This window comes from Vombatus ursinus, unplaced genomic scaffold (assembly GCF_900497805.2).
Source record: "Vombatus ursinus unplaced genomic scaffold, bare-nosed wombat genome assembly UNPS02010279.1, whole genome shotgun sequence".
NCBI classification, from domain to species: domain Eukaryota; kingdom Metazoa; phylum Chordata; class Mammalia; order Diprotodontia; family Vombatidae; genus Vombatus; species Vombatus ursinus.
Genome location: NW_020950057.1, coordinates 1 through 25,354, shown reverse-complemented (window position 1 = coordinate 25,354; position 25,354 = coordinate 1). Strand labels below are relative to the sequence as shown.

The window sequence follows — 25,354 nt, the reverse complement described above, 5'->3', positions numbered from 1 at the left end:
AAAGAGACCTGAGGGTATTTGGGCTTTCAAGACTAGGAAGAACTAGGATGGGAGTTGGGGGGCAGCCAAAGGAAGACCTGGGGGGGCGGTCTCAATAGACAGCAGGAGCCCCAAGACCTTCCTGGTCTATCCAAGATTAAGAGAAGGGGGAGATGAAGGGGGGATGGGTAAGAGGGTGGAAGAATGAAGGCCCAGAAAACTGAGGGAGAGGAAAGTGGAATTCCTGAATCCAGGAGTTGGGGGAGGGGGAAAGAAGCTAAAACAAATGCTAATCCAAGTGAAAGGAGGAAGGGTCAGAGCTGGGAGAGGGGCTAGAACCCAACCCCCACACTCCCATTCCATCTGCAGTCTGGGGCTTAGCAATCAAAAAGACCTGGATTTCAGGAAAGGGTTTCCAAAAGCCGGCACCTGTAATTAGTGGGCTAATGGAGGGCAGATCTGCCCTCTGGTCCTAGAATCTATAGGATTTACTGCAAATCCTGGCATGGATTAAGAGCTGAATAAATGCTCATTCATTCATTCATTCATTCATTCATTAGGAGAGTTAAGAGGAATTGAGAAACGAGTTTCAGGTCCCCAGTCATTCAAGAGGTAGCCACAAATTGGTTCTGGGCACCCCAATCCCGGCCCACTGGGCATTTAGAAGTAAAGCTGAGCAGGGGTAGAAAAGGGTCACAGCTCCCAGGCTTCTAGGTTCTTAGATGAAGAAGAAACCTCAGACACCATCCACTTCCTTGCTCCCCTCAGCCAATAAAACAATAAACATTAATTAAGCACCTACTCTGTGCACTGAACAGAGGACCTGGTCTGGAGTCAGAAAAAACTATGTTCAAATCCAATCTCAGACCCTGGGTCAGTCACTAAATCCTATTTGCTTTAGTTTCCTCATTTGTAAAATAAGCTGGAGGAAATGGCAAAACATTGTAGCATTTTTTCCCAGTAAGTCCCAAAAAGAAGTCCCAGAGAGTCAGACACGACTGAAAACCTCTAAAATTGCTACAGAAAAGCATCTTCCGGATGCCAGGCTCTGTGTTAAGGCCAAGAAGGCTTCTTGGAGCAATTTTTTAAAATGGGCCAGTGCTGGGAGGGAGGGAGAAGAAGGGTATTTTATGTTTGTTCCTTTAAATATGAGAAGAGAAAATGACTAGGAGGCCAGAGACAGTCCCTGAGAGAAGGGCAGAGCACAGAGGAGGGGAGGTTAAAATGACACCAGAGGAATCTAATTAGCCCTGGGAAAATTGGAGCAAGGGAGAAAGTTGGTGGTTGGATTAGGATTCCTTCAGGTCCCCAAAATGTGTTTCAAGGATTCTCTCAATTGAGCCTGGGCCCCAGCAGGGGCTGGGATGCTGTCCAAGGTAGAAGAGTAGCAGGGAACCAGGAAACTGAGTGGGGACAGAGATGGTTTCACAGGCTGGAGTCCACTTTTCAAGTGGCCAGCTCTCAGAGGACCATGGGAAGAGCCAGGAGGGGCCTCAGAGCTCCAAGCCCTCATTTTGCCTGAGGAATAAGGCTCAGAGAGGTCAATGACTGGCCCAAGGTCACAGGGGCATTAAGGAACAGCCAGGATGCCAGCCTGGGTCATAGATTTACACCAGCAGGCAATTCCAGATCATTTTCTGACATCCTTCCAACTCTAAACATCCCTGAGGTTTTTTCTGAGCTGATTTCCAGATGACAGGAATGCAGGTATGTGTGACACCTGAAAGGGGTTATTGTGGAGGTCACCAAGTCTAGCCTCCTCATTTTACAAATGAGAACACTGAGGTTCACTGACTCAGCAGCCAAGGCTAAGTGGGTAGAACCCTGGGCCTGGGGTCAGTGAGACCCGAGTTAAGAATCCTCCTTCTGACCTGTCCTAGCTAAAAATCTGGGAAAGTCACTGCACCTCTCAGCCTCATTTTCTTCATCTATGAAATGGGGATAACAGCCCCCACCTGGCAGTGTTGTGAGGATCCCAGGAGATCACACATGCGAAGCACCAGATGAATACTAGAGAAAGGTAGTGGGACCTGGGGGACCTGGATTCGAACCCAGGTGCTGATTCCAGATGCAGTCCTCTTACCCTTCTCTACCAGGGAGCCTCCCAGCATGGGGGGAGGGGGCAGGCTGCAGGAGAGTTCTCTCTTGGGAAGAAGGGAGGATTCTTGGGAAGGGAAACCCGAGGCTGAAAAGATTCTGAAAAATGCTTTATTTCCTGGTCCTGAGGTGGTTTATCTACCAAAGGAGGTGGGGGAAGGGCAGACAGCAGCAGGGCTTCCCAGACCAAGGTTTGGGGGGGCCAGTAGGGCACCTGAGACTCAGACTTACTTTCTCTGGCCAAAGACTCCAGGTTCTTTGATGTTTTCTCAGTCTGGGTACAAAGTTGAATGAAGACTGCTCCCTGGGATCTGTCCTACAGCCTTCCATAACTCCCACTATTTACATCTCTTCTCCCCCCACACCCTAGCCTTCCCAGTCAGGCTAGGTTAACCTGGGCTCCTCCCTGCCCCGGCTCCTCCCAGCCCAGGTGTGTGAGGGTGAGGTGGGGGGAGGGCTGAATGTCCAAGGCTCCTGTTACCTAGCATGAGTTAGTTAGGTGGCCTGGGGTCAGCGCTGCCCCACTGCCCCAATAATAAGGAGATGCCTCCCAGTGAAGGCACCACCTTCCTTTGAGCTGGGGAATCTGATCTCAGTTCACTCCCCTCCCCACCACCAATCAGTCAGATTTAGGACTCCCCAGAGACATCTGTTGTTCTTCTATGCCTGGGAGGATACAAAGACTTTTAGCCTGCTGCCCTCCCCACTTGCCCAGCCCCCTTTTTTCCCTACAAAATGATAGTGAATTAGAATAATTTCCATTTATATTCCTCATTAAGGTTTATCTATCAGTTTCCAACAAAACACCATCACCTCACAGCTGGACAATTACAACAGCTGCTGGGGGAGGGGTCTGCCTGCCTCCAGTCTCTGCCCATTCTCCTCCAGCCCCAAAGTCATTTTCCCAAAGTACACCCTCTCCCACTCGATAAACTCCAGTGGGCTCCTGACCGTTTCCAGGAGCAAATACAAAATGCTCGGTCTGGCACTCAATGCCCCCTCCCACCTTTCCAGGCTTGTCACACCCTTTCTGCCCCACATGTGCCCTCTTCCATCCAGTGACACTGGCCTCCTGGAGGTTTCACTCACCAGACCCTCCAGTGAGGGAATATATTGCTGTGCTCTGAGAAATGAGGAACACAGGGACCCCAGGGGAAGGCCACTACCTGGCTCAGTGGATAGAATGCTGTACCTGGAGTCAGGAAGACTTGAGTTAAAATCCAGTCTTTGACATGTGCTGCTTCTGTGTCCTAACCTGTGTCTGCCTCAGTTTCTTCATCTGTAAAATGGCAATAATGATAACAGCATCTGACTCCCAGGGTGTTTGTGAGGATAAAATGAAATCTATTCATAAGGTGCTTTGCTAACCTCACAATCCTGTATAAGTGTTAGCTACTGTTACTATTATTACCACTACTACTATTACATATAAACCAATGAATTAAACAGAACCAGAAAAAAGACACACTATAACTCCAATGGAATTGGAAAAAAAAATAACCAGGACAAAACAGTTGAGGCTGAATGCTGTGACTTAGCATGCCTGACCTTGGCCTTAAACTGGAGAGATGAGAATGCCCTCCCCCTTCCCCCCTTCTTTGCAGAGGTAGGCAGGGGATATTGGCCATGGAACACTGAATCTAATGCCTGAAGGGTTGAAATGGTGGTTAGTTCTCTTGACTTTCCCCTGTTGTCATTCTTCATTATAAGGGATGGATTGGAGAGGGGAATCTTGAGACAGAGAGACCCTTAGGAGTCCATCCCAATAGTCCCTTGGTGAGGGGATGAGGGCTGGTACTAAGATCTTGAGAAGGGAGTGGATGAGCTAAGGGAGGATTGCTCTACTTGGCCAGGGATTGGATGAGGAGGAGGGGCAGGGAGAGCTGAGGATGACTTTAAGATGGTGACCCGAAATGACAAGAAGGTTGGGGGTTCCATGATTGGAGCTAGGGAAGTTCTGAAGAGGACAGGGTTGCAGGGGTGGGTGGAGGAGGGGCTTCATGCTTCCTATGTCTTCTCTGGCTCTACTGGGCTCAGATAAGGAAGGCCTGCTCAACATGCGACCCAGGGACCTCAAGATGAATGCTGTGCAGGCCTGTTCGACATTCTCTACATTTTTCTCAGGCTGCCCAAAATCCTCTGGTAGGCCCCAAGTGGCCTGCCATGTTGTGCAGGCCTGAGATAAGGGAATACTAAGTTGCTGGGCCCATGTGTACCCACAGTCCTAGCCCAGGGCTGAGCCATCTTGCAAAGCTAACTGTCGGGGCAGCAACTGTGTCAGAGCACTGACCCTGAAGTCGGGAGGACCTGAGTTCAAATCTGGCCTTAGACCAAACACTTGACATTTACTAGCTGTGTGACCCTGGGCAAGTCACTTAACCCCAATTGCCTTAAAAAAAAAGCTGTCTGAAGGAGAAGCATTAAGGAGGAACACCACTAGTCCCTCAAGAGTTGACATTTGTATTCATTTTGTCCCCCCTAGCATGGGACGCTAACATGTGTCCAACTAAAATGCAAACAGTCAGCAATTTTCCTTCCATAGAACTCTCCAGTGGGTTCTCCCTCAAGTCTCTGCTCCCAAGAAGAGCCCTAACCCTGTGTCCTTTGTGAGGATCCACTCTTGGATGCAAGGGGATAACCACCCATTTCCAGTTTGTACACCCATAATGGGAAGTCTCTGTGAGCCAGTCTCTTTCTCTCAAATTCGCTGAGCATAGAAAGGGACCCACTGGCTGCTAGAAGGTAGAGCACAGGCAGTGAGCACCAGAGAGGCAGGTGATGGCCAGAGAGGGTGCAAATACAAAAGGCTCTATTTGGCGTTCAGATTCCTCCATGAACTACCCCTTCCCCCATTACTGGTCTTCTTACACCTCACTCCCCCTCATTTACCCTGCATACTTTTCTCTTGGCTCCAGGCATTCTCTCTGGCTGTCCCCAATACCTGTAGCCCTCTCCCTCCTCTGCTCTGACTACTGACTTCCCTGGCTTAGTAGTAAGGAGTAGAATGACCTCTGAAGGCTTTTCTAGGTCTCGACTGGATCCTTGGAAAGAAACTCATTTGCCACCAAGGCTCAATTGTTGTTGCTTGTCATTTGTTCTGAAATAGGACAGTGACCTCAGGAAGGTGATGTCTGGACTTGTAAATGAATTGGATATAAGTGAGGCAAGGCTGTGGAAAGTCACTAGCTTTACTCTCCCCTCCAGGGTCATCTGGGTTAAGTGCCAAGATACAGATTAGGAGGACTGAAGATGGCTCTGGATTTAATGGGAAACTTTGGCCTTTTGAAGCCAAGGTTTTCCCAGGTCTCATTTGTGTGGGAAAACACCCATTCAGTGATTAAGGCTAGGTAAAAAAATGAGACCCAAAATGGCCTCTTTTACCCTCTCAAAAAAAAAAGTCAATCTGAAAGGGGAACACCCTCAGAGTTCCTGGTCAGAACAGAAATAATTGCTATTTACACTCATCCTGAGCCAACAAAACCCAATGACCAACTGAGGCTTAGGTTGGGGCCCATTGCTGGCCAATCAGTGAGAGCCAGAGTGATTTGCGGCTAAGGCATAGTCAAGTAGCTCTGAAGAGGGTGGGGGTTTTTAGGGTGCTCCTAGATGCACAGAGGCACCCCAAGATGGCGGGAAAAAGCCCAAATGGTGGCATGGATCTACCTGAAAGAATTCGACCCAGATCTTCTTCCAGCCAGAGGAAAAGTTTATTAAAAATAAAGCATATAAAGCATATAGACCAGGCCACAGGGCAGGCTGAGTCTTCTAGGCATGAGAGGTTCTCAGCATCAGAATAGGGGTAAAGTTGAATCTTGAGTACAGAAAGATTGGGGGGAGAGATCTTAGGAGTGGCCAAGTAGTTTGGGGTGATGGGAGGAGGGGTCTAAGGAGATCTAGATGGGAGTGGCCAGCAAGCTGGGGCAAACAGAACTCCTGGGTCCTGGACCTTTTGGCACCTAGCTAGGATTAAGGGTGGGAATGGCCAGGAAGGCAAAACAATGGAAGGGTCCAGGTGAGAATTTCCATTTGGAATGTCTGAGGGATTTGAACAGACAATGAGAATAGATAATGAAGGGAACTGAAGTGGGGGGGGGGGGTTGTTTTCAAAGGGATATAAGGCAGCTTCCAAAACTTTAAGGTTTTCCTGGGACGGTAGACAACTGAAGCCAGGTTCTTTTTGGAGCCAGGGAAGAAAAATGCATTTGAATAAGCTTTCAAATTGAGAGAGATAAAGTGAGTCTACAAGGAATCTAAAAGTTTTAAGGTTTTTCTGGGAACTGTAAACAAGGAGCCAAATTCCTTTTGGCATAAAGGGGCAAAGGTAAATCTCTTCAACTCCATTTGAATACCAAGGCTCAGTGACAAGTAAGAATTGTCATTTGATAGAGCTGTAGTTGAGGCAGCTGGGTGGCACAGCCCATAGAGCATTGTTCCTGGAGTCAGGAGGACCTGTGTTCAAATTCTGATTCAGATATTTGACACAGCTGACATTTACTATCTGTGTGACCCTGGGCAAGTCACTTAAACCCAATTGCTTCACCAAAGAAAAAAGAAAGAGGGGGTGTAGTGCTCAGATGGAAGAGGCAGGGAGGCCCAGCTTGGAAAGTCTAGGAGTGATATTGCATCACCCCATCCCCAAACACTTCCAGGGAACATTTCCCAGAAGCTTCCCATGGTATCTCATCTTGACGATCTTTCAAATGTCCCTTGGGATGTGGAAAAATCTGATTACCTAGGGCTACCTCTCTCAATGACTGGGGGGTCCAGGGGACCACTAATTACATAACCTTATGTACATATGACATATATGATGATCATGAGTTCGATCATTTCTCCATGCCTATTTTTAAGAAGAAAAACATCCCACTTACTGGAAAAATATCAGACTTTTTAAAAAACTTGAATACAATTCCAATGGTATGTTAGCAAAATGAAATGTTCATGTTTGTACTTAACTTAGACTCTTTGAAATGACAAAAGAGAAAGCTTATGCTCACTTATGGATGTAGCTTTTTATGGGATTATTACTTCTATCCATTGATGCAGTTACTCTTTAATTTTTTTTTAATAAAAAATGACTTCCAAAATTCACACCTATGGGCAAAATCCCTAAGAAAAACAGGAAATGGTCTCAAGCCCACAAAGAACTCCTGGAAGAGCTCAAAAAGAAGCTTAAAAATCATAGAATGGAGGCAGAAGAAAAATTGGAAAAAGAAAAGAGAGCGACGCAAGAAAAGAACGAAAAAAAGAGTCAATAGCTTGAAAAACTGCATAAAAAGTATAATTGGCCAAATGGAAAAGGAGATAGAAAAATCCACTGAGAGTTGATGTAATTTGCATTTAACTAAATATTGATTTGGACCATATTCACTTAGGCTTTAAAAAAAAGTTACATGTACTTTCTCCTTCATGGATCTCTGCTCTGTGACAGGAAAACAAACAAACAGATAAACAATAACCACAAAAAACCTCTTATAACCACTACGCAATTAAGGAAAACAATTCCAATTACAAAATTTGTGATGCTGATTTTCTTACCACCTTATCAATCTGAAAATTTTTCTAATTATTAATGATTTGGATTAGTGGTTATAGATGTAGTTTTTTCTTATAATCATTGCTAACTGGCATTTCTTCCTTTGAAAATTGACTGTTCCTAGCTTTGGACCATATCTATTGTGGTCATTCTTCATATGCTTGTATGGAACCAGTATCTGTCCGTTGTCCATGAGGTCCTTATGTGGGAAACCTGCTGCAAATGTGTTTCCCAGTTAAGTGCTTCCCTTTAAATTTTAGACGTATTGTGGGTTTTTATGGGATGGAAATTGACCATTTCAGTCTCTTGTGACCCTTTCTGGCCCTTGTGTAGAGATCAGGTCTTCCACCACACATGATGGTATTTTCCTCATGGTTCCTCTAATTCCTTTATGGTGACCTTTTTTAAGTCATGTATTCATCAGGGGTTAATCTTCCCTACCCCAGCCTCCTCTCCCTGGTCTGGATTATCTCCTAAATAACTCCTTTTTGTAGAGCAGGACAGCCTTCCTAGAGGCAAGTAACTCACTGTAACAATGCATTATGAAGTATTTGGAATGATCGTTTAAAAAATGTACAGAGTCCTTAAGACCGCATGTAGAACTTTGAGGATGTTTCACCTTCACCTTTCCAGTTTTTAAATCCTGAATCAGGTGCCCTTCCCTCCGAAAGGCATGCCAATCTCTTTTTTTATTGGGGGCCCATTTATCAGGTCACACTCTTGGACAAATAAAAAACCAACCACAAAAACACAAACAGTCCATTCAGAAGCATTTGTGGTAGATAATGGAGGGCCCAGATTCGTCACATCTCTGCTTGCTATTCCACATCTGTTGGAAGATGGAGAGGGGTCAGCATGGAACCTCCAAAGCAGACAGGGTATTTGTGCTCAGGTCAGGCAATGGTCTTGATTTTCACTGTGCTGGGGTTAGGGCTATGATCCCTTTCTGTATCCTGTCAGCAATGCGTGGGTCCAGGGTGGTACCACCAGATAATATGGTATTGGCATATAAATCCTTACAGATGTCAGCATCACACCTCATGACTGAGTTGAAGGGAGCTTTGTGGATTCCATAGGATTCCAAACCTAAGAAGGATGGTTGGCAGAGAGCTTCTGGGCACCAGGAACTAGGAAATCTCATTGCCAGTGGTGATGACCTGACCACCAGGGAGCTCAAAGCTCTTTTCCAGAGAATAGCAAGTGACCATCTCCTGCTCAAAGTCCAGGGCCATGTAACACAGCTTCCTGATGTCACCCATGATTGCTTTCTCAGCTGTGATAGTGAAACTCTACTCTCTCTGTCAGGATCGTCATGGGGCAGTCTGTCAGGTCATAGCCAGCTGGATCCAGGCAAAGTATGGCATGTGGAAGGGCATGGCCTTCTGTGAGCAGCACAGGGTGAACTTCAGGGGCCTCAAGGAGCTCACCGTATAAAGTGTGGTGCCAGATCTTCTGTTCAATGAGGTTCTTCAGGGTCACAATAACTCTCTTGTTCTGGGCCACATCCCCCGTAGAGCTGTCTTTCTGGCCCATACCCACCGTCACATCCTGATGTCTGGGGTGCCCAACAATGGAAGGGAAGACAACCCTAGGGGCACTGCCTGCTGCAAAGCCAGCTTTGCACATTCTGGAACAATTGTCAACAATGAAGGCAGCAATATCATCTTCTGGGGTGAACTTTGCAGTGGCAAGTTTAAACCCTTGAGAGAGAGGAGATGGTATGGCACCTAGAGGCGGGGGGAGGGAAGTGCAAGCTGGCTGGAGGACTCAACAATTCTCAGAAATTCTTTAATCTTTAAGAACTAGGTGGGGGAAATCTGGCATGTGGTAAAAACTGTAGCAATGAACTGTTGCAGTATTTGCTAGTAGCAAGAATATTCTGCAACTATGGCTTTTGGGGTTGTGGTGTGCATATGTTCTGAAAGACAATCTTTCAACAAAAGGGCAAATCTGGAGTTACATTGTTAATCTCAGTACTACCTTCTTTGCATATCAGTATGTGATCTTGCTTGATTAAAAAAAAACCCAACCATTCACTGCTATCATTTTATTAAAATGATTTGGAAAATTGAGTAATTTCTTGGAAATATCCTTGTTCTGATTTGTTTCAACTTTAAACACTGTGAATTTTAACTCATTTCTAATTAAAATATATGAACTCTTTAAAAATATTTTATTCTAACTGCCCATAAGAGTTGTTGCTATTATTTTCATCTTCAAAAAAGCTCTGAGCAATATTAAATAGATATAACTATGAGATGTGTTTGAAAGAAAGAGCATTTGCGTGAATAGTAACATCCTGGTAGCAAGGTAAAAACTCTCTGAATATGGTCTAGGAAGTTTCTTTGTTACATAGTTAGGTTTAGAGAAATGAACAATAGAAGATTACCTTTGAGGAATACTGACTGGGCATAACTTAAATATTGTTCCAGATCTAATCCCAGTGTTATAATTCTAGAGTTATGTTTATGCCATTCTCATTTGTAACTCATCTGCAAGCCAGTTTGTGGAGGTTAAAGTTTCATCGACATTGCAAACTTCTTCACGCAAAATTTTTATTAGGAAGATTCATTAAAGGCATTCTTGAAACCTGAGACAAATTACAACTTGAACTTCTACTGAGAAAAAAAGAAGAATGTTTTCTAGGCTGAGATTCTTAATTATGTAGCTACAATGTTACTACGAAACGCTAGGACCAATCTTTTTTTTCTTTCCCAAGAGTGAACTCTCAAGAATATAATGTCCCCGCTTTCCCTAGAAACAGTCCTCACTCTAGCAACCTGTAGGAAATTATAAGTGGGAGTTTTGGATGGAAAATGGGACAGTTACCTGTCTTAACATAATATAAAAGCAATAGTGTAAATTGTGTCCTGTCGTTTTTATTTGGACCATGTTAATGGAGCAAATAAAGACCACACTGTTCAAGAGTTTAAAAAAATGCATTCTATTGAACTGTTTTTCTCTTCTCTTGTAGCTTAAAAAAAAAAGCTGGTATGACAGGTCACTTTTGATCTGGATGCTGTGAGATCATAAATGTATCTATTATAGAATATGACAAAATGTTTGAAAAGTTAATAATGGGGTATATTTTGTTTTAATTAAAAAACTAATGATAATGATAAATGACTAACTGTTGGGAGAAAAGTGGAGCAAAATCCTCTTAAGAGATTTTTGTCTGTGAGATTCCTTTGGATTTCTTACTTAACCTGTGAAAGGATCTTACCAACCCTGCTGACAGTGTTCAGAGACTATATAATGCTTAAGTTTAAGGCACTAGGACCTCTCCCTGCCAAAGTAAGGAAAGGTATGGGCTAAACTATAAATAATAAGTGAATTTTATCTGAGATAATTTAGAAAATCATGAAATTATATATGTTAATAATTGGCATATGTTAAAGTTACATTTGTGAACCAACTATTCACTGGGGGCAAACTAGTACTCAGTGTATTCATGTAAGACTCCAGGATGTACTATTTGTGCTGATTGTCTTCCTTATCCAACATTCCACCAGCATGTTCTGTACATTCTCCACCATGACCTCATTGTACAGCTCTTTCTGAGAATGGTCTAGGAGGTACCACTCCTCCTCAGTGAAGTCCACAAGCACATCCATGAATGTCACCAACTCCTAAGCCATCAAAAGTCACATCATTTAGAGCTGAAAGAGACTCCAGAATTCAAGTAGTCCAACCCTTATCCACTTAGAAGAAACTGAAGCAGAGAAGGGATTTGCCTAAAACTCATATAATCTTAATGAATGTCACAGCAAACACTTGAAACTAGTCATTAAGAGCCCCATGGAATATTGAGAAAAGCATTTTCTATTTGAAGTGAAAATCAGGTTGGAATAATAAAAGCTGGAAAAATGTCTTACTCTATGATGTTTCTTCCAATGGAATTAGAGAGAAGGCATGTGCTCCATTAGTGAGGTATTAGAATCTGTGCAGGAGGGAGAGGGTCATGTGGAATTCCTCCCCACTAGCAGTGTCCTAAGTGACGTATTCAGAGAATTCTATAAAGAGTTTGTGGAAAGCTGATGAGTATTCTGTATTCTTGGGGGATGTGGGGAGAATTGAACAGTGGTCACTGAGAAAAGAACGAAGAAAAGGGAACGATATCTAGTAAATTTCCTTAGCGTTGGAAATAAATTCTTCACAAGATAAAAGTATAAAAGAATCCTAAAGAGAGATTACTCACAAGCTGGCCTCACCTGAGTGGAATGAGACTTATTTCTGGGGAAGTGAAGTAGAGTTCTCTATTCTTCTACTGGGAGGCTGAGATGACACTGGGCATGATGTGTCTTGGTCAAAAATATCTGCTATCATTGCGTTAGGATTGCTTTCAATTGTTCATGGAATGTATTTATTCATTTTATTATTTAATTAGAGAGAAATAAAAGTAACTGTGGGAAAAGGAGGGTTCCTTCATTCAATAAAAATGTATTTTTTTTTTGGGTGAGGCATTGGGGTTAAGCGACTTGCCTAGGGTCACACAGCTAGTAAGTGTCATGTGTCCAAGGCCATATTTGAACTCAGGTCCTCTTGACTCCAAGGCCTGAGCTCTATCTACTGCGCCACCTAGCTGTCCCAAAAGGTAATATTTTATGAGCTGGGGTTGGAGATTGACCTAATGCATAAGGAAGACACTGACACTATTTATGAAAAATAAATTATTTCAACATATTGCTAGAACTCAAGAACACTGGGAATCAGGAATAGAGAGAATGAGTCAAGAGGCAGACTGATTTATATCATACAAGAGAGTGGCCACATCTGCAAACCCTCTGATGCTTGGGAGGGCTCATCTATTTATCCAACCTGCTACATGTAGAATACATGTTTAGCCAATTCACGTGGCTTTTGATGCTCTTCCATTCCATTTTCTTCTATTTCTAGCAGAATGGTGTGATTCACTTTTTCAGAAGTTGTATCGTTTTAGAGCAATTCTCTTTCACGTAGATAAAAATCTCTTCACTTTCTTGACATTTTGATTTTATTCAAAACATCTGGTTTATCTTCTGTTTCTAATGTATATTTTACTTTTAGCTTTCTTTATTTCTATTATTAAACTTCTGAGGAATTAAAGAATTTTTTAGACTTCTCTTGAGTTTTTAGATTCCCAAGAATTTACAAATTTTCCTTTTCATTTGGTGTTCTGGGTCATGATCCTTCATTGCATTGTATTTATTCAAAATATGAACAATCACTAGAGGAAGGCCTTGCTTTTCTTCACTAATAATTCATCTATTGCATCCCTGCCTTGCGCTTATCAGAAGCTCCTGCACGCCTCTTTCCTACTCCCCCCCCACAGTCTCTCTCCCCCACCATGGGGTGAGCTCATGGACTCCAAACCTCCCAGAAGGAGAGGGTCAGCTCACACATCTCCACATCTGCCCCTGGCTGCACTACTCTGGGACTTCTCACTGGTGCCACCAAGACCCAGTTCCTTTTGCCCCAAATCTCTTCCTCTGGGGTGTTGTCTTACCCTTGAAAGGGTAAACTCCCTGGGGCAGGACAGTCTTTCTTCTCTTCTGTGTGAATCCCCAGGCCTTGACACAGTGTAGGGCACACAGAAGGTGCTTCATAAATGCTAACTGACTACTGACTGTCCAGACACTTTCATGTGTCCATCTTGCTTTTTATGTTGCTTTCCAAGCTCATCACGACATAGGCATCACTTACTTTTGCAGTCTTCTTACACCTTACAACCTGCCACCTACTCTGACCCAATGGCACTGCCCTCCTTCTCGTGCCAGGAAGAAGACATTCCATCTCCAGGCTCTGGGCTTTTTCTCTGGCTCTCCAGAAACGCTGGAATTCTCTGCCTCCTCATTTAGGCTTTCTGGGGTCCTTCAAGTCTCAACCAAAATCCTACCTTCTATTCCTCCCCCCCCTTCATTCTAGTGCCTTCATCCTAGTGCCTTCATCCTTTTAATTATATCCCGTTGCTCTGTCTATAGCTTGTTTGTACATATCTGTGTGCTTCTTGTCTCCCCCATTAGACTATGAAGTCCTTGAGGGCAGACACTGCTGTTTGCTTCTTTTTCCAAGACCCCTACTAAGCACAGAGCCTGGCACATAGTAGGCACTAAATAAGTGTAGAATAGGGGCAGCTAGGTGGTGCAGTAGATAGAGCACTGGCCCTGAGGTCAGGAGGACCTGAGTTCAAATCCAGCCTCAGACTACACACTTGACACTTACTAGCTGTGTGACCCTGGGCAAGTCACTCAACCCCAATTGCCTCACCAAAAAATGGGAAAAAAAATAAGTGTGGAGTAAATAACTGCCTGCATTCTCTTCTTCTCAGAACCTCTTAATGTGATCTTACATTGGCTTCTTTCCTCCATTCTCTAAGACAATGGGAGCCTTGTCTTTGGAAAGGCCGACTAAGTATGTGGCCGTTTGATCCCACCCTATCCTCCCCAACAGTTGGCACACTCAATCATTCTGACACCCAGGTCCCTCACATTTTTAACCTTTCTCCATCAGCTGGTCCCTTTCCTACTGACTTCAAAAATACCCATCTCCCCCTTCTTTAAGGAAGCCTTGAGCAATCATTCTATCTCACCTCTGTTTCTCAGCCAAACTCCTTGAAACATCTCTCTGAACTTTCCACTTTCCTCTCATTCACTCCTTAGTTATTTTTCAGGTGTTTCAGTTGTGTCTGACTCTTCTAGATGCCATTTCAGATTTTCGGAGCAAAGATGCAGGAATGGTTTCCCATATCCTGCTCATGCTCATTTTAGAGATGATAAACTGAGGCAAATAGAATTAAGAGACTTAAGTGACTCAGGATCTCAGAGTTAGTAAGCGTCTGAGGCTGAATTTGAATTCATGGAGATGAGTCTTCCTGACTCCAGGCCTAGTGCTGTACCACTGGCCTACCTTGCTGCCCCCCACTCACACTTGGCTTTCATCCTTCCTTTCCCGAAAGTGCTCTCTCCAAAGGTAGCGTTGATGTTTTAAATCTCCAAATCTGATCATCTTTTCTCAGTCCTCATCCTAACTGACCTCTCTCCATTCTAGTCTTGCCCACCCATCTTCTACAAGGAGCCTTTCTTGGGCCACATTCTTTAATTTCCTGAAATTTACCTTACACAATGTGCTTACTATGTGCCAGACACAAGCACTTTACAAACATTATTTCATCTGACCTTCACACTCATTATTTTCCAGGTCCCACTGCTACCATTTTATAATAGAGAAAAGTGTCTAAGGCCACATTTGAACTCAGCTTTTCCAGGCCCGGAACTCTATCCAGTGTACCTCCTAGCTTGTGATTATGGAAGCTAGTACATATGAATGCATGCATCTTTATAGGACTTTACAAATTGTATCCCATTTTCCTCTTCCATTCTTGGAATCCCAAGAGCCTATGAGTTGCTTGGACCAGAGTATATGCTTAATAAAGCTCATTGATTTGTTGACTTGATGAAACCCACTAGAAAGTGAGTTCCTTGAGGGGAGGGGCTGCTCATCTTGCTTTGTACCCCCAGCACTTAGCAGAATGTCTGGCACATAATCATTGCTTGTGAAATTACCAGGAGGGAGTCTCCAGATAATGGGCATTGGAGCCATTCTCTTATTTTCTGCATTCCAAGATCTGGCAGTATCAGTGTTACTCAATGAAGGGGTCCCATTTTGAATCAAGGCTGGGATCTGTTGAGAATGAGTTGACTCAAATGTATAAATGCCATAGAGGATATTCCAGGAGGAATCTTAGAATTTTTCTAAAGCACTGTATTGCATTCTTTAGCCAAGTTCTTTCCAAGGCTGATAGTATCAATGTGAATTAAAAGAAATGTGGCTAAACTGTCCATATCTTTAACCAACTGACTTTACTATGAGATAAATGATCCAAGGAATGATAACAAAAAAATGATAGCCAGCATTTCTATAGGGATTTAATGTTTGTCAAGTGTTTTACAAATATTGTTCAATTTGATCCTCATTCAAGCCTGGGAGCAAGGTGCCCTTCTTATGCCCATTCAACAGATGGGGAAACTCAGGCAGGATTAGATTACATGACTTGCCCAGGGACATACAGCTAGTAAGTGCCAGAGACTGAATTGCAATTCAGGCTTTTGATTCCAAGCACAACATTTTATCCACTGAGCCATAAAGCTGGTTAAAAAAAGTCACTGAAGAAATTGATATCCAACAGTAACGAAAACATTTATACAATGAATTTTTTTTTGCCTGTAAACAACAGGAAACCAAATGAGTGCCAGTTAATGGAAGAATGGCTGAAGAAACGAATATTAATGTGAATACCATGGAATATTGAGGAGATATGACAAACATTAGGATTTCAGCCAAAAATTATTACATTTATAGCATTTTATATACAGGACACAGTTTGGGATGTTTAATGAGGTCTCTTCTGTTAGGAGGTCCAATGAAATTCTGTGCTGCAGCAGAAGGTCTTATCCTTGGTAATCGGATGCCTAACTTATACCTCCAGCATGATTTCTCCAAAGTACAGTCAAGTAAAAGCTCAAGGGGAAGCCCTTTTCACATCCATCACCTTTTCTTACCTTCATTCCAGTAGGAATAAGGGTGTCTACTGATCACCCTCCTCCAGAGAAAAGCATGGTCCCCCTGAGCACATGTGTAAGGCTTCTCTCCACAATGAAGCCTCTGATGGAAAGTAAGAGACGACCTCTAGCTGAAAGCCTTCCCACACTGAGTGCACAGGGACCTGCTCCTCAGAATGGTTTGTCTAATCCTGAAGAAGGTCTGAATTCCATTTGAATGCCTTTCCTTATTCATGACAATGATCAGATTTCTATCTCATGTGAATTCTGAGATGGAAAATAAGGGATGATTGTTGCCTGAAGGCATCACCATCTTCATTATATTCATAAAGTTTCTCTCAAGAAGAATGGTAACCACAGGCCTTGCCACATTCAAGACACTCATGAGGTTTGTCTCCAGTGTGGATTCTCTGATGTTTAGCGAGACTGGAGCTGCATAGGAAAGCCTTTCCACTTTGGTTACATTCTTAAGGCTTCTCTCTACTGTGGATTCTCTGACGTGCAGTGGGAGTGGAGCTTAATGTGAAAGTCTTTCCACATTGATTACTTTCAAAAGGTCTCTCTCCAGTGTGGATTTTCTGATGTGCAGCAAGATACTTCCACATTGTGAAGGTCTTTCCACATTGATTACATTCATGAAGTTTCTCTCCAGTGTGGATTCTCTTATGTGCAGCAAGACTGTATCTCTGTGTGAAAAACTTTCCACACTGATTACATTCAAAAATTTTCTCTCCATTGTGGATTCTCTGATGGCCAATAAGGAATGATCTGTGGCAGACAGCCTTCCCACATTTATCCCATTTATCAAAATTCCCCCCAGTATGAATCTTCTGAGGTCTATCAAGATCTGAATTCCACCCAAAGGCCTTCCCATTCTGAACACATGCATATCTTTTCATTCCAAGGTGAAATGTAGGTTGGTAAGGAAGAGATGAGTGATGGCATGAAGTTGCTGCATTTTCATTATGTGCATCAGGTTCCTTTCTGATGGGAATTTGATGATAAGTAGTGAGTTTAGAGTTCTGACTCAAGGCCTTCCCACCTTTATTACTTACAGAACGCATTCCTCCAGTATCACTTCTCTGATGTCTAATGAGGTCTGAACTCCAGCTCAAGGCCATTTCCCATTGATTGTCTGGATACACTGGCATTTCAGGAGGCTTCCCCTGGGAATGAAAAAACTCTAGCCCTTCAGTAAAGCACTTGGTATATTCACTATCCTGATCACAGTCATTGCCTGAGGTCATTTTCTTATGGTGATTTAGGATTCAAGACTGTCTGAATCTCTTTCCAATTTCATCAAATTCACAGTCACTCTTTGGATTTTTATCTAACTTGATAATAGAGTCATGGATTTCTCTCAACTTGAAGTCCCAGACACAGTCACTGAAGAATCTTTGCAGGTCACATTCTTCCACAAAAATTCCCGCTGTTCTAGTCTTTTCATTTACTTCAAAGCTAGTCTCTGCATCTGAAGAAAACAGACAATCAAATATATGGACACGAAAAGATATACATACATAGATAAATACAATAGCAATTGTTCCTTAAGATTTATGCAGCTCCTGAACTCATCACCAACTTAAAGGCAATACAACTTTTTGGATATACTCTTTTTTATCTTTTTACTTAATAATATTTTATTTTTTTTCCAATTACATGTAAAGAATTTTCAATATTCGTTTTTGTAAGATTTTGAATTCCAAATTTTTCTCCTTCCCTCCCCCTTCCCCACCATAGCAAGCCATCTGATACAGGTTATACATGTATGATAACATTAAACGTATTTCCACATTAGTCATGTTGTGAAAGAAGAATCAGGACAAAAGAGAAAAACCAAAAAACAAAAAGGTAAAAATAGTATACTTAGATTTGCACTAAGACTCCAGAGTTCTTTCTCTGGATGTGGTTAGCATTTTCCATCATGAGTCTTTTGGAATTTTCTATCATAGTTTATCATTGCTTAATGTTACTGTTCCTGTGTGCAATGTTCTCCTAGTTCTGCTCACTGCACCCATTATCAGTTCATGTAAGTCTTTCTAGGTTTTTCTGAAATCTGCCTGCTCATCATTTGTTATAGCACAATAATATTCTATTACACTCATATACCACAATTTCTTCAGCCGTTAGACAAGTGATGGGCATCCCTTCAATTTCCCATTCTTTGCCACTACAAAGAGAGCTGCTATAAATATTTTTGCACATATAGGTCCTTTTCTCTTTTTTATGATATCTTTAGGATACAGACACAGTAGTTGGATCAAAGGGTATTCACTGTGTATAGCCCTTTAGGCATAGTTCCAAATTGTTCTGCAGTATGGTTGGATCAGTTAACAACTCTACCAACAATGCATTAGTGTTTTAATTTTCCCACATCTTCTCCAACATTTATCATTTTCCTTTTCTGTCATAATAGCCAATCTGATAGGTGAGGTGGTACCTGAGAGTTCTTTTAATTTACATTTCTCTAATCAATAGTGATTTAGAGCATTTTTTTCATGACTATGGATAGCTTTAATTTCATTATCTGAAAATTGCCTGTTCATATTATTTGACCATGTATCAATTGAGGAATGACTTGTATTTTTTTTTTTTGGCTGGGCAATGGGCTTAAGTGACTTGCCCAGGGTCACACAGCTAGTGAGTGTCAAGTGTCTGAGGCTGGATTTGAACTCAGGTCCTCCTCACTACAGGACTGGTTCTCTATCCACTTTGCCATCTTGCTGCCTGAATGACTTGTATTCTTATAGATTTTTACAAAGATCTTTGTAAATTTGAGATATGAGATCTTTTTCTGAAAAACTGTCTATAAATTTTTTTACCTACCCAATTTGCTGCTTTCTTTCTGGATCTTGGTTACATTTGTTTTATTTGTACAAGTCCTTTTTAAATTTAATGTCATCAGAATTATCCAATTTACATGTCACTCTGCTCTCTATCTCCAGTGTGTTCATAAATTATATCCTATCCATAAGTCTGATAAGTAATATGTTTTGTGTCATTCAAATTTTCTTATAAAAATCTCACTTTATATCTAGATCTTGGATCCATCTTGATGTTATTTTGTTAAATGGTGTAAGGTATTGGTCTATTTCTGCCATATTTCTTTCCAGTTTTCCCAACAATTTTTTTTTATCAAATAATGAATTCTGATCCTCAAAACTTGAGCTTTTACACTTCTCAAATCCAAGGTTACTATATTTATTTGCTACTTTAAATTTTATGTTTACTCTGTTCCATTGATTTACCTTCCTATTTCTTAGCCAATACTAGATAGTTTTGATAATTACTGCCTTATAATAAAGTTTAAGATCTGGTACTGCTAAACCTCTTTTCTTTACATTTTTTTCCATTGGTTACTTTGATATTTTTAACCTTTTGTTCTTCCAAATGAATTTTGTTGTTATTTTTTCTAGCTCAGTAAAATAAGTTTTTGGTAATTTAAATGGGATGCCATTGAACCTACATATTTATATGTTACTTTAGGCAAAATTGTCATTTTTATCATATTAGCTCTGCCTACCCATGAACAATGAGTATTTCTCTATTTGTATTTGATTTTATTGCTATAAAGTTTTTTTTTAATTTTATGGTTATGTACTTCCTGGGTTTGTTTTGGCAGCTGTACTCCCAGGAGTTTTATGCTATCTAGAGTTATTTTTAATTGGGAATCTCTTACTATCTCTTCTTCCAGGATTGTATTGGTATTATATAGGAATGCTGCTCCTTTATGTGGGTTTAATTTATATCCTAATGATTTGTTAAAATTATTAACTGCTTCATTGAACTTTTTAGTTGAATCTTTGGGATTTTACAAGTATAGCATCATATCATCTGCAAAAAAAAAAGTTGTTTTATTACCTCATTCTCTATTCTGATTCCTTCTATTTCTTTTGCTTCTCTTATTGCTATTGCTAGGATTTCCAACACAATATTGCATAATATTGGTGACAGTGGGCATCCTTGTTGAACACTGAATCTTGGTGGGAAGGCTTCTACCTTATTCACATTACACATAATGCATGATGATGGTCTTAGGCAAATTTTAAAAATCAATTGAAGGAAAAATCCATTTATACTTTTACTTTCAAGTATTTTTTTTTAATGGAAGTGATTGTTGTGTTTTATCCTAAGTTCTTTCTTTACCACTTGATATAATTGTATGATTTTTGTTATTTTTATTATTGATATAGTCAACTATATGAATAATTTTCCTTATGTAAGTAATATATTGTGGTAATCTCCTAGGTAGTATTTTATTTAGAATTTTTGCATCCATATCCATTAATAAAATTGGTCTATAATATTCTTTCTCTTTTTTACTCTTCCAAGTTTAAGTATCAATAGCATATTTGTTTCATAAAAGGAGTTTGGTAGAGTCCCTTCTTTGCCTATTATTCCAAATCATTTCTTTACTTAATATTGAAATTAGTTGACCTGTAAGTGTTTGATAGAATTTCCTTGTAAATCTGTCTGATCTTTTTCCTGAAGAAACTTTTTCCCTAAGAAACTCATTCATGGCCAGTTCAATATCTTTTTCTAACAAAGGATTGTTTAGATATTCTGTTTCCTCTTCTGTTCAGTCTATGAGAATATGGCTCCAGCACTACCAGCACTCCACTCTCACCTGCTTCCTCTGTCTCAGTTCTTCCTGTCAGGACTTGTTTGTATGTGGCAATTGCTCCATTTTGCATTTCCCTACCCAATTTTATTTTTTAGAACTAAACCATCATACTCAACTAGCACAAGCTTTACTTTCAAACTATCCAAGTAATGATGACATTTTTAAGAGTACAGATAACATTTTCACATATAAAAAGTAAAGAGCTTGACCTAATTGAGTCCCTTATAACTGCTCTTTAATGTTTACTTTATGTTTTTCTTGGATCTTCTATATCTAATTTTCCATTGAGTTCTGGTTTTTTGTCATGGATAATTGAATGTCTTTCAGTTTATTATGTGGCCTTTTTTGCTTTTTTTTTTCTAGCAGGTATTATATTCAGACTTGCTGGGCAAGTTATTTTTGGTCACAACCCAGCTCCCTTGCTCTCTAAAATAAAATATCTTAATAAGCCCTGTGGCCTTTTAATGCAGAAGATGCTTTGTCTTGTGTTATCTTGATTTTAAATTGATATTGTATCTAGACTCTTTTAATGATCATAGCTTTCAGGTAATCCTACAATTCTTATATTGTCTCCTTGTTCTATTCTCCATAGCATTCATTATTCTAAGGAGATGTTTCATGATCTTGTCTATTTTTTTTTCATTCTGTTGGTTTTATTTTAGTATTTCTTGGTATCTTATAACATCATTAACTTCCTCTTGCCTGATTCTCCTTGTAAGAAGTTATTTTCTTCCTTGAGTTTTGGGATCTCATTTTCTAATTGGATGCCTTTCTTTTCATAATTTTCTCAATTTTCCTAATTATTCCTCCAAATTATTCTTCCAAAGAACCCTGCTTGGCCTTCTGACCATTTGACATTTTCTTTAAAGTGGAGGAGCTTTTTAAACTTCACTCTCTTCCCCTGAGTATGAACCCTGATTGTCTCCATGCCATAGTAGCTGTCCATGGTCAGGTTTTTTCTCCTTTCTAATGCATTTTTATTTTTATTTTATTTTATATTAAGTCATGTATTGTTCTTGTCAGTTCTATCCCTGAAGTGTGGGGGATGATACTCTATGCCTGGTGTCCTTCTTACTGTTATTTTCAGAGCTCTGTATGGGAGCCCAACCCTGGACACTCCTCTATATCCCTGAACTCAAGGACAGGGCTCCCAGCCACACTGTCACAACAAATGCTCCCACTTCCTGGGGTCTGCAGCCACAAACACCAGCTAACTCCTTTTACCAGAAAATGAAATCAGAGACTCTGTTCTCCTACAGGCGCCCACAGTGATCAGGGTCCTCACCCCTGTACTACCCACCCTCACCAGATGTGGGCTCCCACCTTCTTGGCCACATCCACAGCCTGGAAGCATGTATGGTTAAGCTCAACTGGGCCTGGTGTCCAGCCACAGGAGGGGATCTTTCAATCCCCTCCTTCCACTGTCTAACCCCCACAAACTGTCACTGTCCTTGAGGTGAAAGCTCCTGAAGCAGAGGCCACAGGGCCTGCTGCCCCCGGGGCTTGCTGTTTGTTGATTCAGCAGACTCTGCCTGGAGACATGGGCCAAACCTCCACCAGGGAGGTCCTGTCAAGCTGTCTTAGGAGGACAATTTCTGGACTTTTAACCACTCCTGCTGCTCAAAATTCATTTTGAGGTATCTTTTTATTGTTTTGGGGAGATTCTTGGAGAGCCAAGTATTTCCTGTCCCATTCTACCATTTTACCAGAATACTCTTCCATTCCTTTTAGTATGATGTTTTCAGTGACCTCCTCAGAATCCTAGACCAAGGAAGAATATGGCACCAAGGTCAGCTACCTGACTGGTGGTAAATTGTTTAACTTGAAAAGGCTACAAACTAAGACAAAAGTGTTGGTAAAAGAGTTGGTGCAGGTAAATGACTGTGCACTCAGTGCAGCTTCTGAGGTTGAGATGCACCAGACTATGGATCCATTCTCTGCCTCTTGTGCTAATTTTGGCCTGACAATTAACACCAAGAAAAGAGAGGAAATGGTCCTTACCCAGGGACAGCAGGTTCTGGGCATTCTCCAGCATGACCTCCTTGTACAGCTCTTTCTGGGAATGGTCCAAGAGGCCCCACTCCTCCTCAGTGAAGTCCACAACCACATCCTGGAATGTCACCAGCTCCTAAACCATCAAAAGTCACATGATTTAGAGCTGAAATAGAGACTGTAGAATTCTAGTCCAAACTTCATTAACTAAGAGGAGGTAACTGACACAGAGAGAAGTATTTTGCTAAAACTCATATAACCTTTATGAGCGTCAGAGCCAATACTTGAAAGCAGTCATTAAGAACCCAATGGAATATGGAGAAAATTTTATATTTGAAGTGAGAATCACGTTGGAATAATAAAAGCTGGAAAAATGTCTTACTATACAACGCTTCTCCCAATGGAATTAAGGAGAAGGTATGGGTTCTAGAGATTCTCTGGAGGAGGAAGAGAGAAGTTGCCGTGAATCATGTCTCAGAGTCGTGTCTTTTGCCCCAAATCTCTTCCTCCGGAGTGTTGTCTCCCCTTGAAAGTGTAAACTCCCTGGGGCAGGACAGTCTTTCTTCTCTTCTGTTTCAATCCCCAAGCCTTAACACAGTGCATGGCACATGGAAGGTGCTTAAGAACTGCTTATTAGCTACTGACTGCCCAAACACTCTCATCTGAGGATCTTGCTTTTAAGCCTACCATGACCTATGCATCCCCTCATTTTTTGGTCTTCTTAAACATTCCTTCCCATTACCTACTCTTTAATCCAGTGACACTGGTCTTGTTATGCCAGGTAGAAGACACTCCCTGTCTAGGCTCGGGACATTTTCTCTGGCTCTCCAGAATGGCTGAAATTCTCGGCCCCCTCATGCAGGCCTCTTGGGTTCCCTCAAGTCTCACCTAAAATCCCACCTGCTAAAATATAGGAAGCCTTTCTCAACATCTCTTCATTCTAGCACCTTCCTTCTTTAATTATATTCTGCTTACCAGTCTATACCTTGTATGTACATATTTCTGTTCTTGTCTTCATCCCCAATAGACTGGAAGCTCCCTGAGGGCTGACAGTGCTTTTTGGTTCTTTTTCATGACCTCTACTAAGCACAGTGCCTTGTACATAGTAGGCAATTAATAACGGTTTACTGAAAAATAATGCTTACATTCTCTCCTTCTCAAAACCTCTTCATGTATTTTTTTTTTTTTGGCTAGGCAATGAGGTTAAGTGACTTGCCCAGGGTCACACAGCTAGCAAGTATTATGTGTCTGAAGCCAGATTTGAGCTCAGGTCCACCTGAACCCAGGGCCGGCGCTCTATACACTGTGCCACCTAGCTGCCCCCGCTCTTCATGTATTCTTATAATGGCTTCTTTCCTCCATGTTCATTTGTGTCTGACTCTTTGAGACCCCATTTGGGATTTTCTTGGCAAAGACACAGGAGTGGTTTTCCATTTCCTTCTCCATTTCATTTGACAGATGAGGAAACTGAGGCCAACAAGTCAAGTGACTTGCTCAGGATCACATAACTATTAAGTATCTGAGGCAAGATTTAGACTTATGAAAATGAGTCTTCCCGATTCCAAGCCCACTGTTCTATCCACTGGGTCACATTTCTGCCCCACTGTGAGGGACTGTTTGATGCCAGCTACTGTCAGATGGGGGTTGTGCCAATGTGGGACGGAAACTGGGTACCAGAAAGTAACTGGAGCTCTTGCTCCAGGGGCAGAGGTGGTACTGGGCGTAGTTGTAATGTACTGGGATGAGATCTGGGCTCAGAGAGGTAACCGGAGCTCTCGCTCCCGAGACTGGAGCGGTGCTGAATGGAGCTGTGACAGGCTGGGGAGGAAGCGGGGTACAGGGAAGTGGCCGGAGCGCGCACTCCTGAGGCAAGGACGGTGCCGCTTGGGAGGGGGACGGCAGAGAACGAGCTCTCTCTGTCTAGCCTCCTTCTTTAGGTACTACGCTGACCCCAGACGCCTCCTTCCTGTGACCAAACCTGACTTCCTGAGTCACGTATGCTCCCTAGGTGTAGCACCGACCCCAGACACCTCCCCCCGGTATCTGGACCCGACTTCCTGCGTCACGTACATTCTCCTTTGTCTATGCACTGATCCCTCACGCCTCCTTCCAAATCTCTGGGACTCACTTCCTGTGCCACGTATGCTCCCTTTGTCTGGACACTAGCTGGACATCCCTTTTTGATATTTGATCCTCGACGGGTCACTATGAGCGGGCTGAGGAGGAGGGACGAAGAAGGTACTAAAAAGAGCTGCAGGGAGGGGGGGGGCGGAGTCGGCTTCTGCTCCTGCTTGCGCCTTCCTGCCTGGCCTTGCTGTGATGATTATTGAATAAAGTTCAGGTTTTTGCACCCCCCGATCGGCTCGTTTCTGGTTTACCCGGGTGGCCTCCGATGATACGTGAGTATGACTCTGGTTGGCTGATTTGGTTGAAAGAGTGTGCGCGGTTTGGACCGGCACACCCCACCCCCTACCTTATTCCTTAAAAATTTACAAATTGGCTTTCATACTCACCCTCCTGAAACCGCTCTCCTCAAGTTATCGCCGAACTCTTTAATTGCCCAATCTGTTGCACTTTTCTCAGCCCTCA

The 25,354-nt window shown here is 42.1% G+C and overlaps 1 pseudogene; it reads right to left on the bottom strand.

Annotated features, from left to right (window-relative positions):
• Positions 1–8,375: 8,375 nt before the first annotated feature.
• On the bottom strand, positions 8,376–9,274 carry LOC114037159 (annotated as a pseudogene).
• Positions 9,275–25,354: the final 16,080 nt, after the last annotated feature.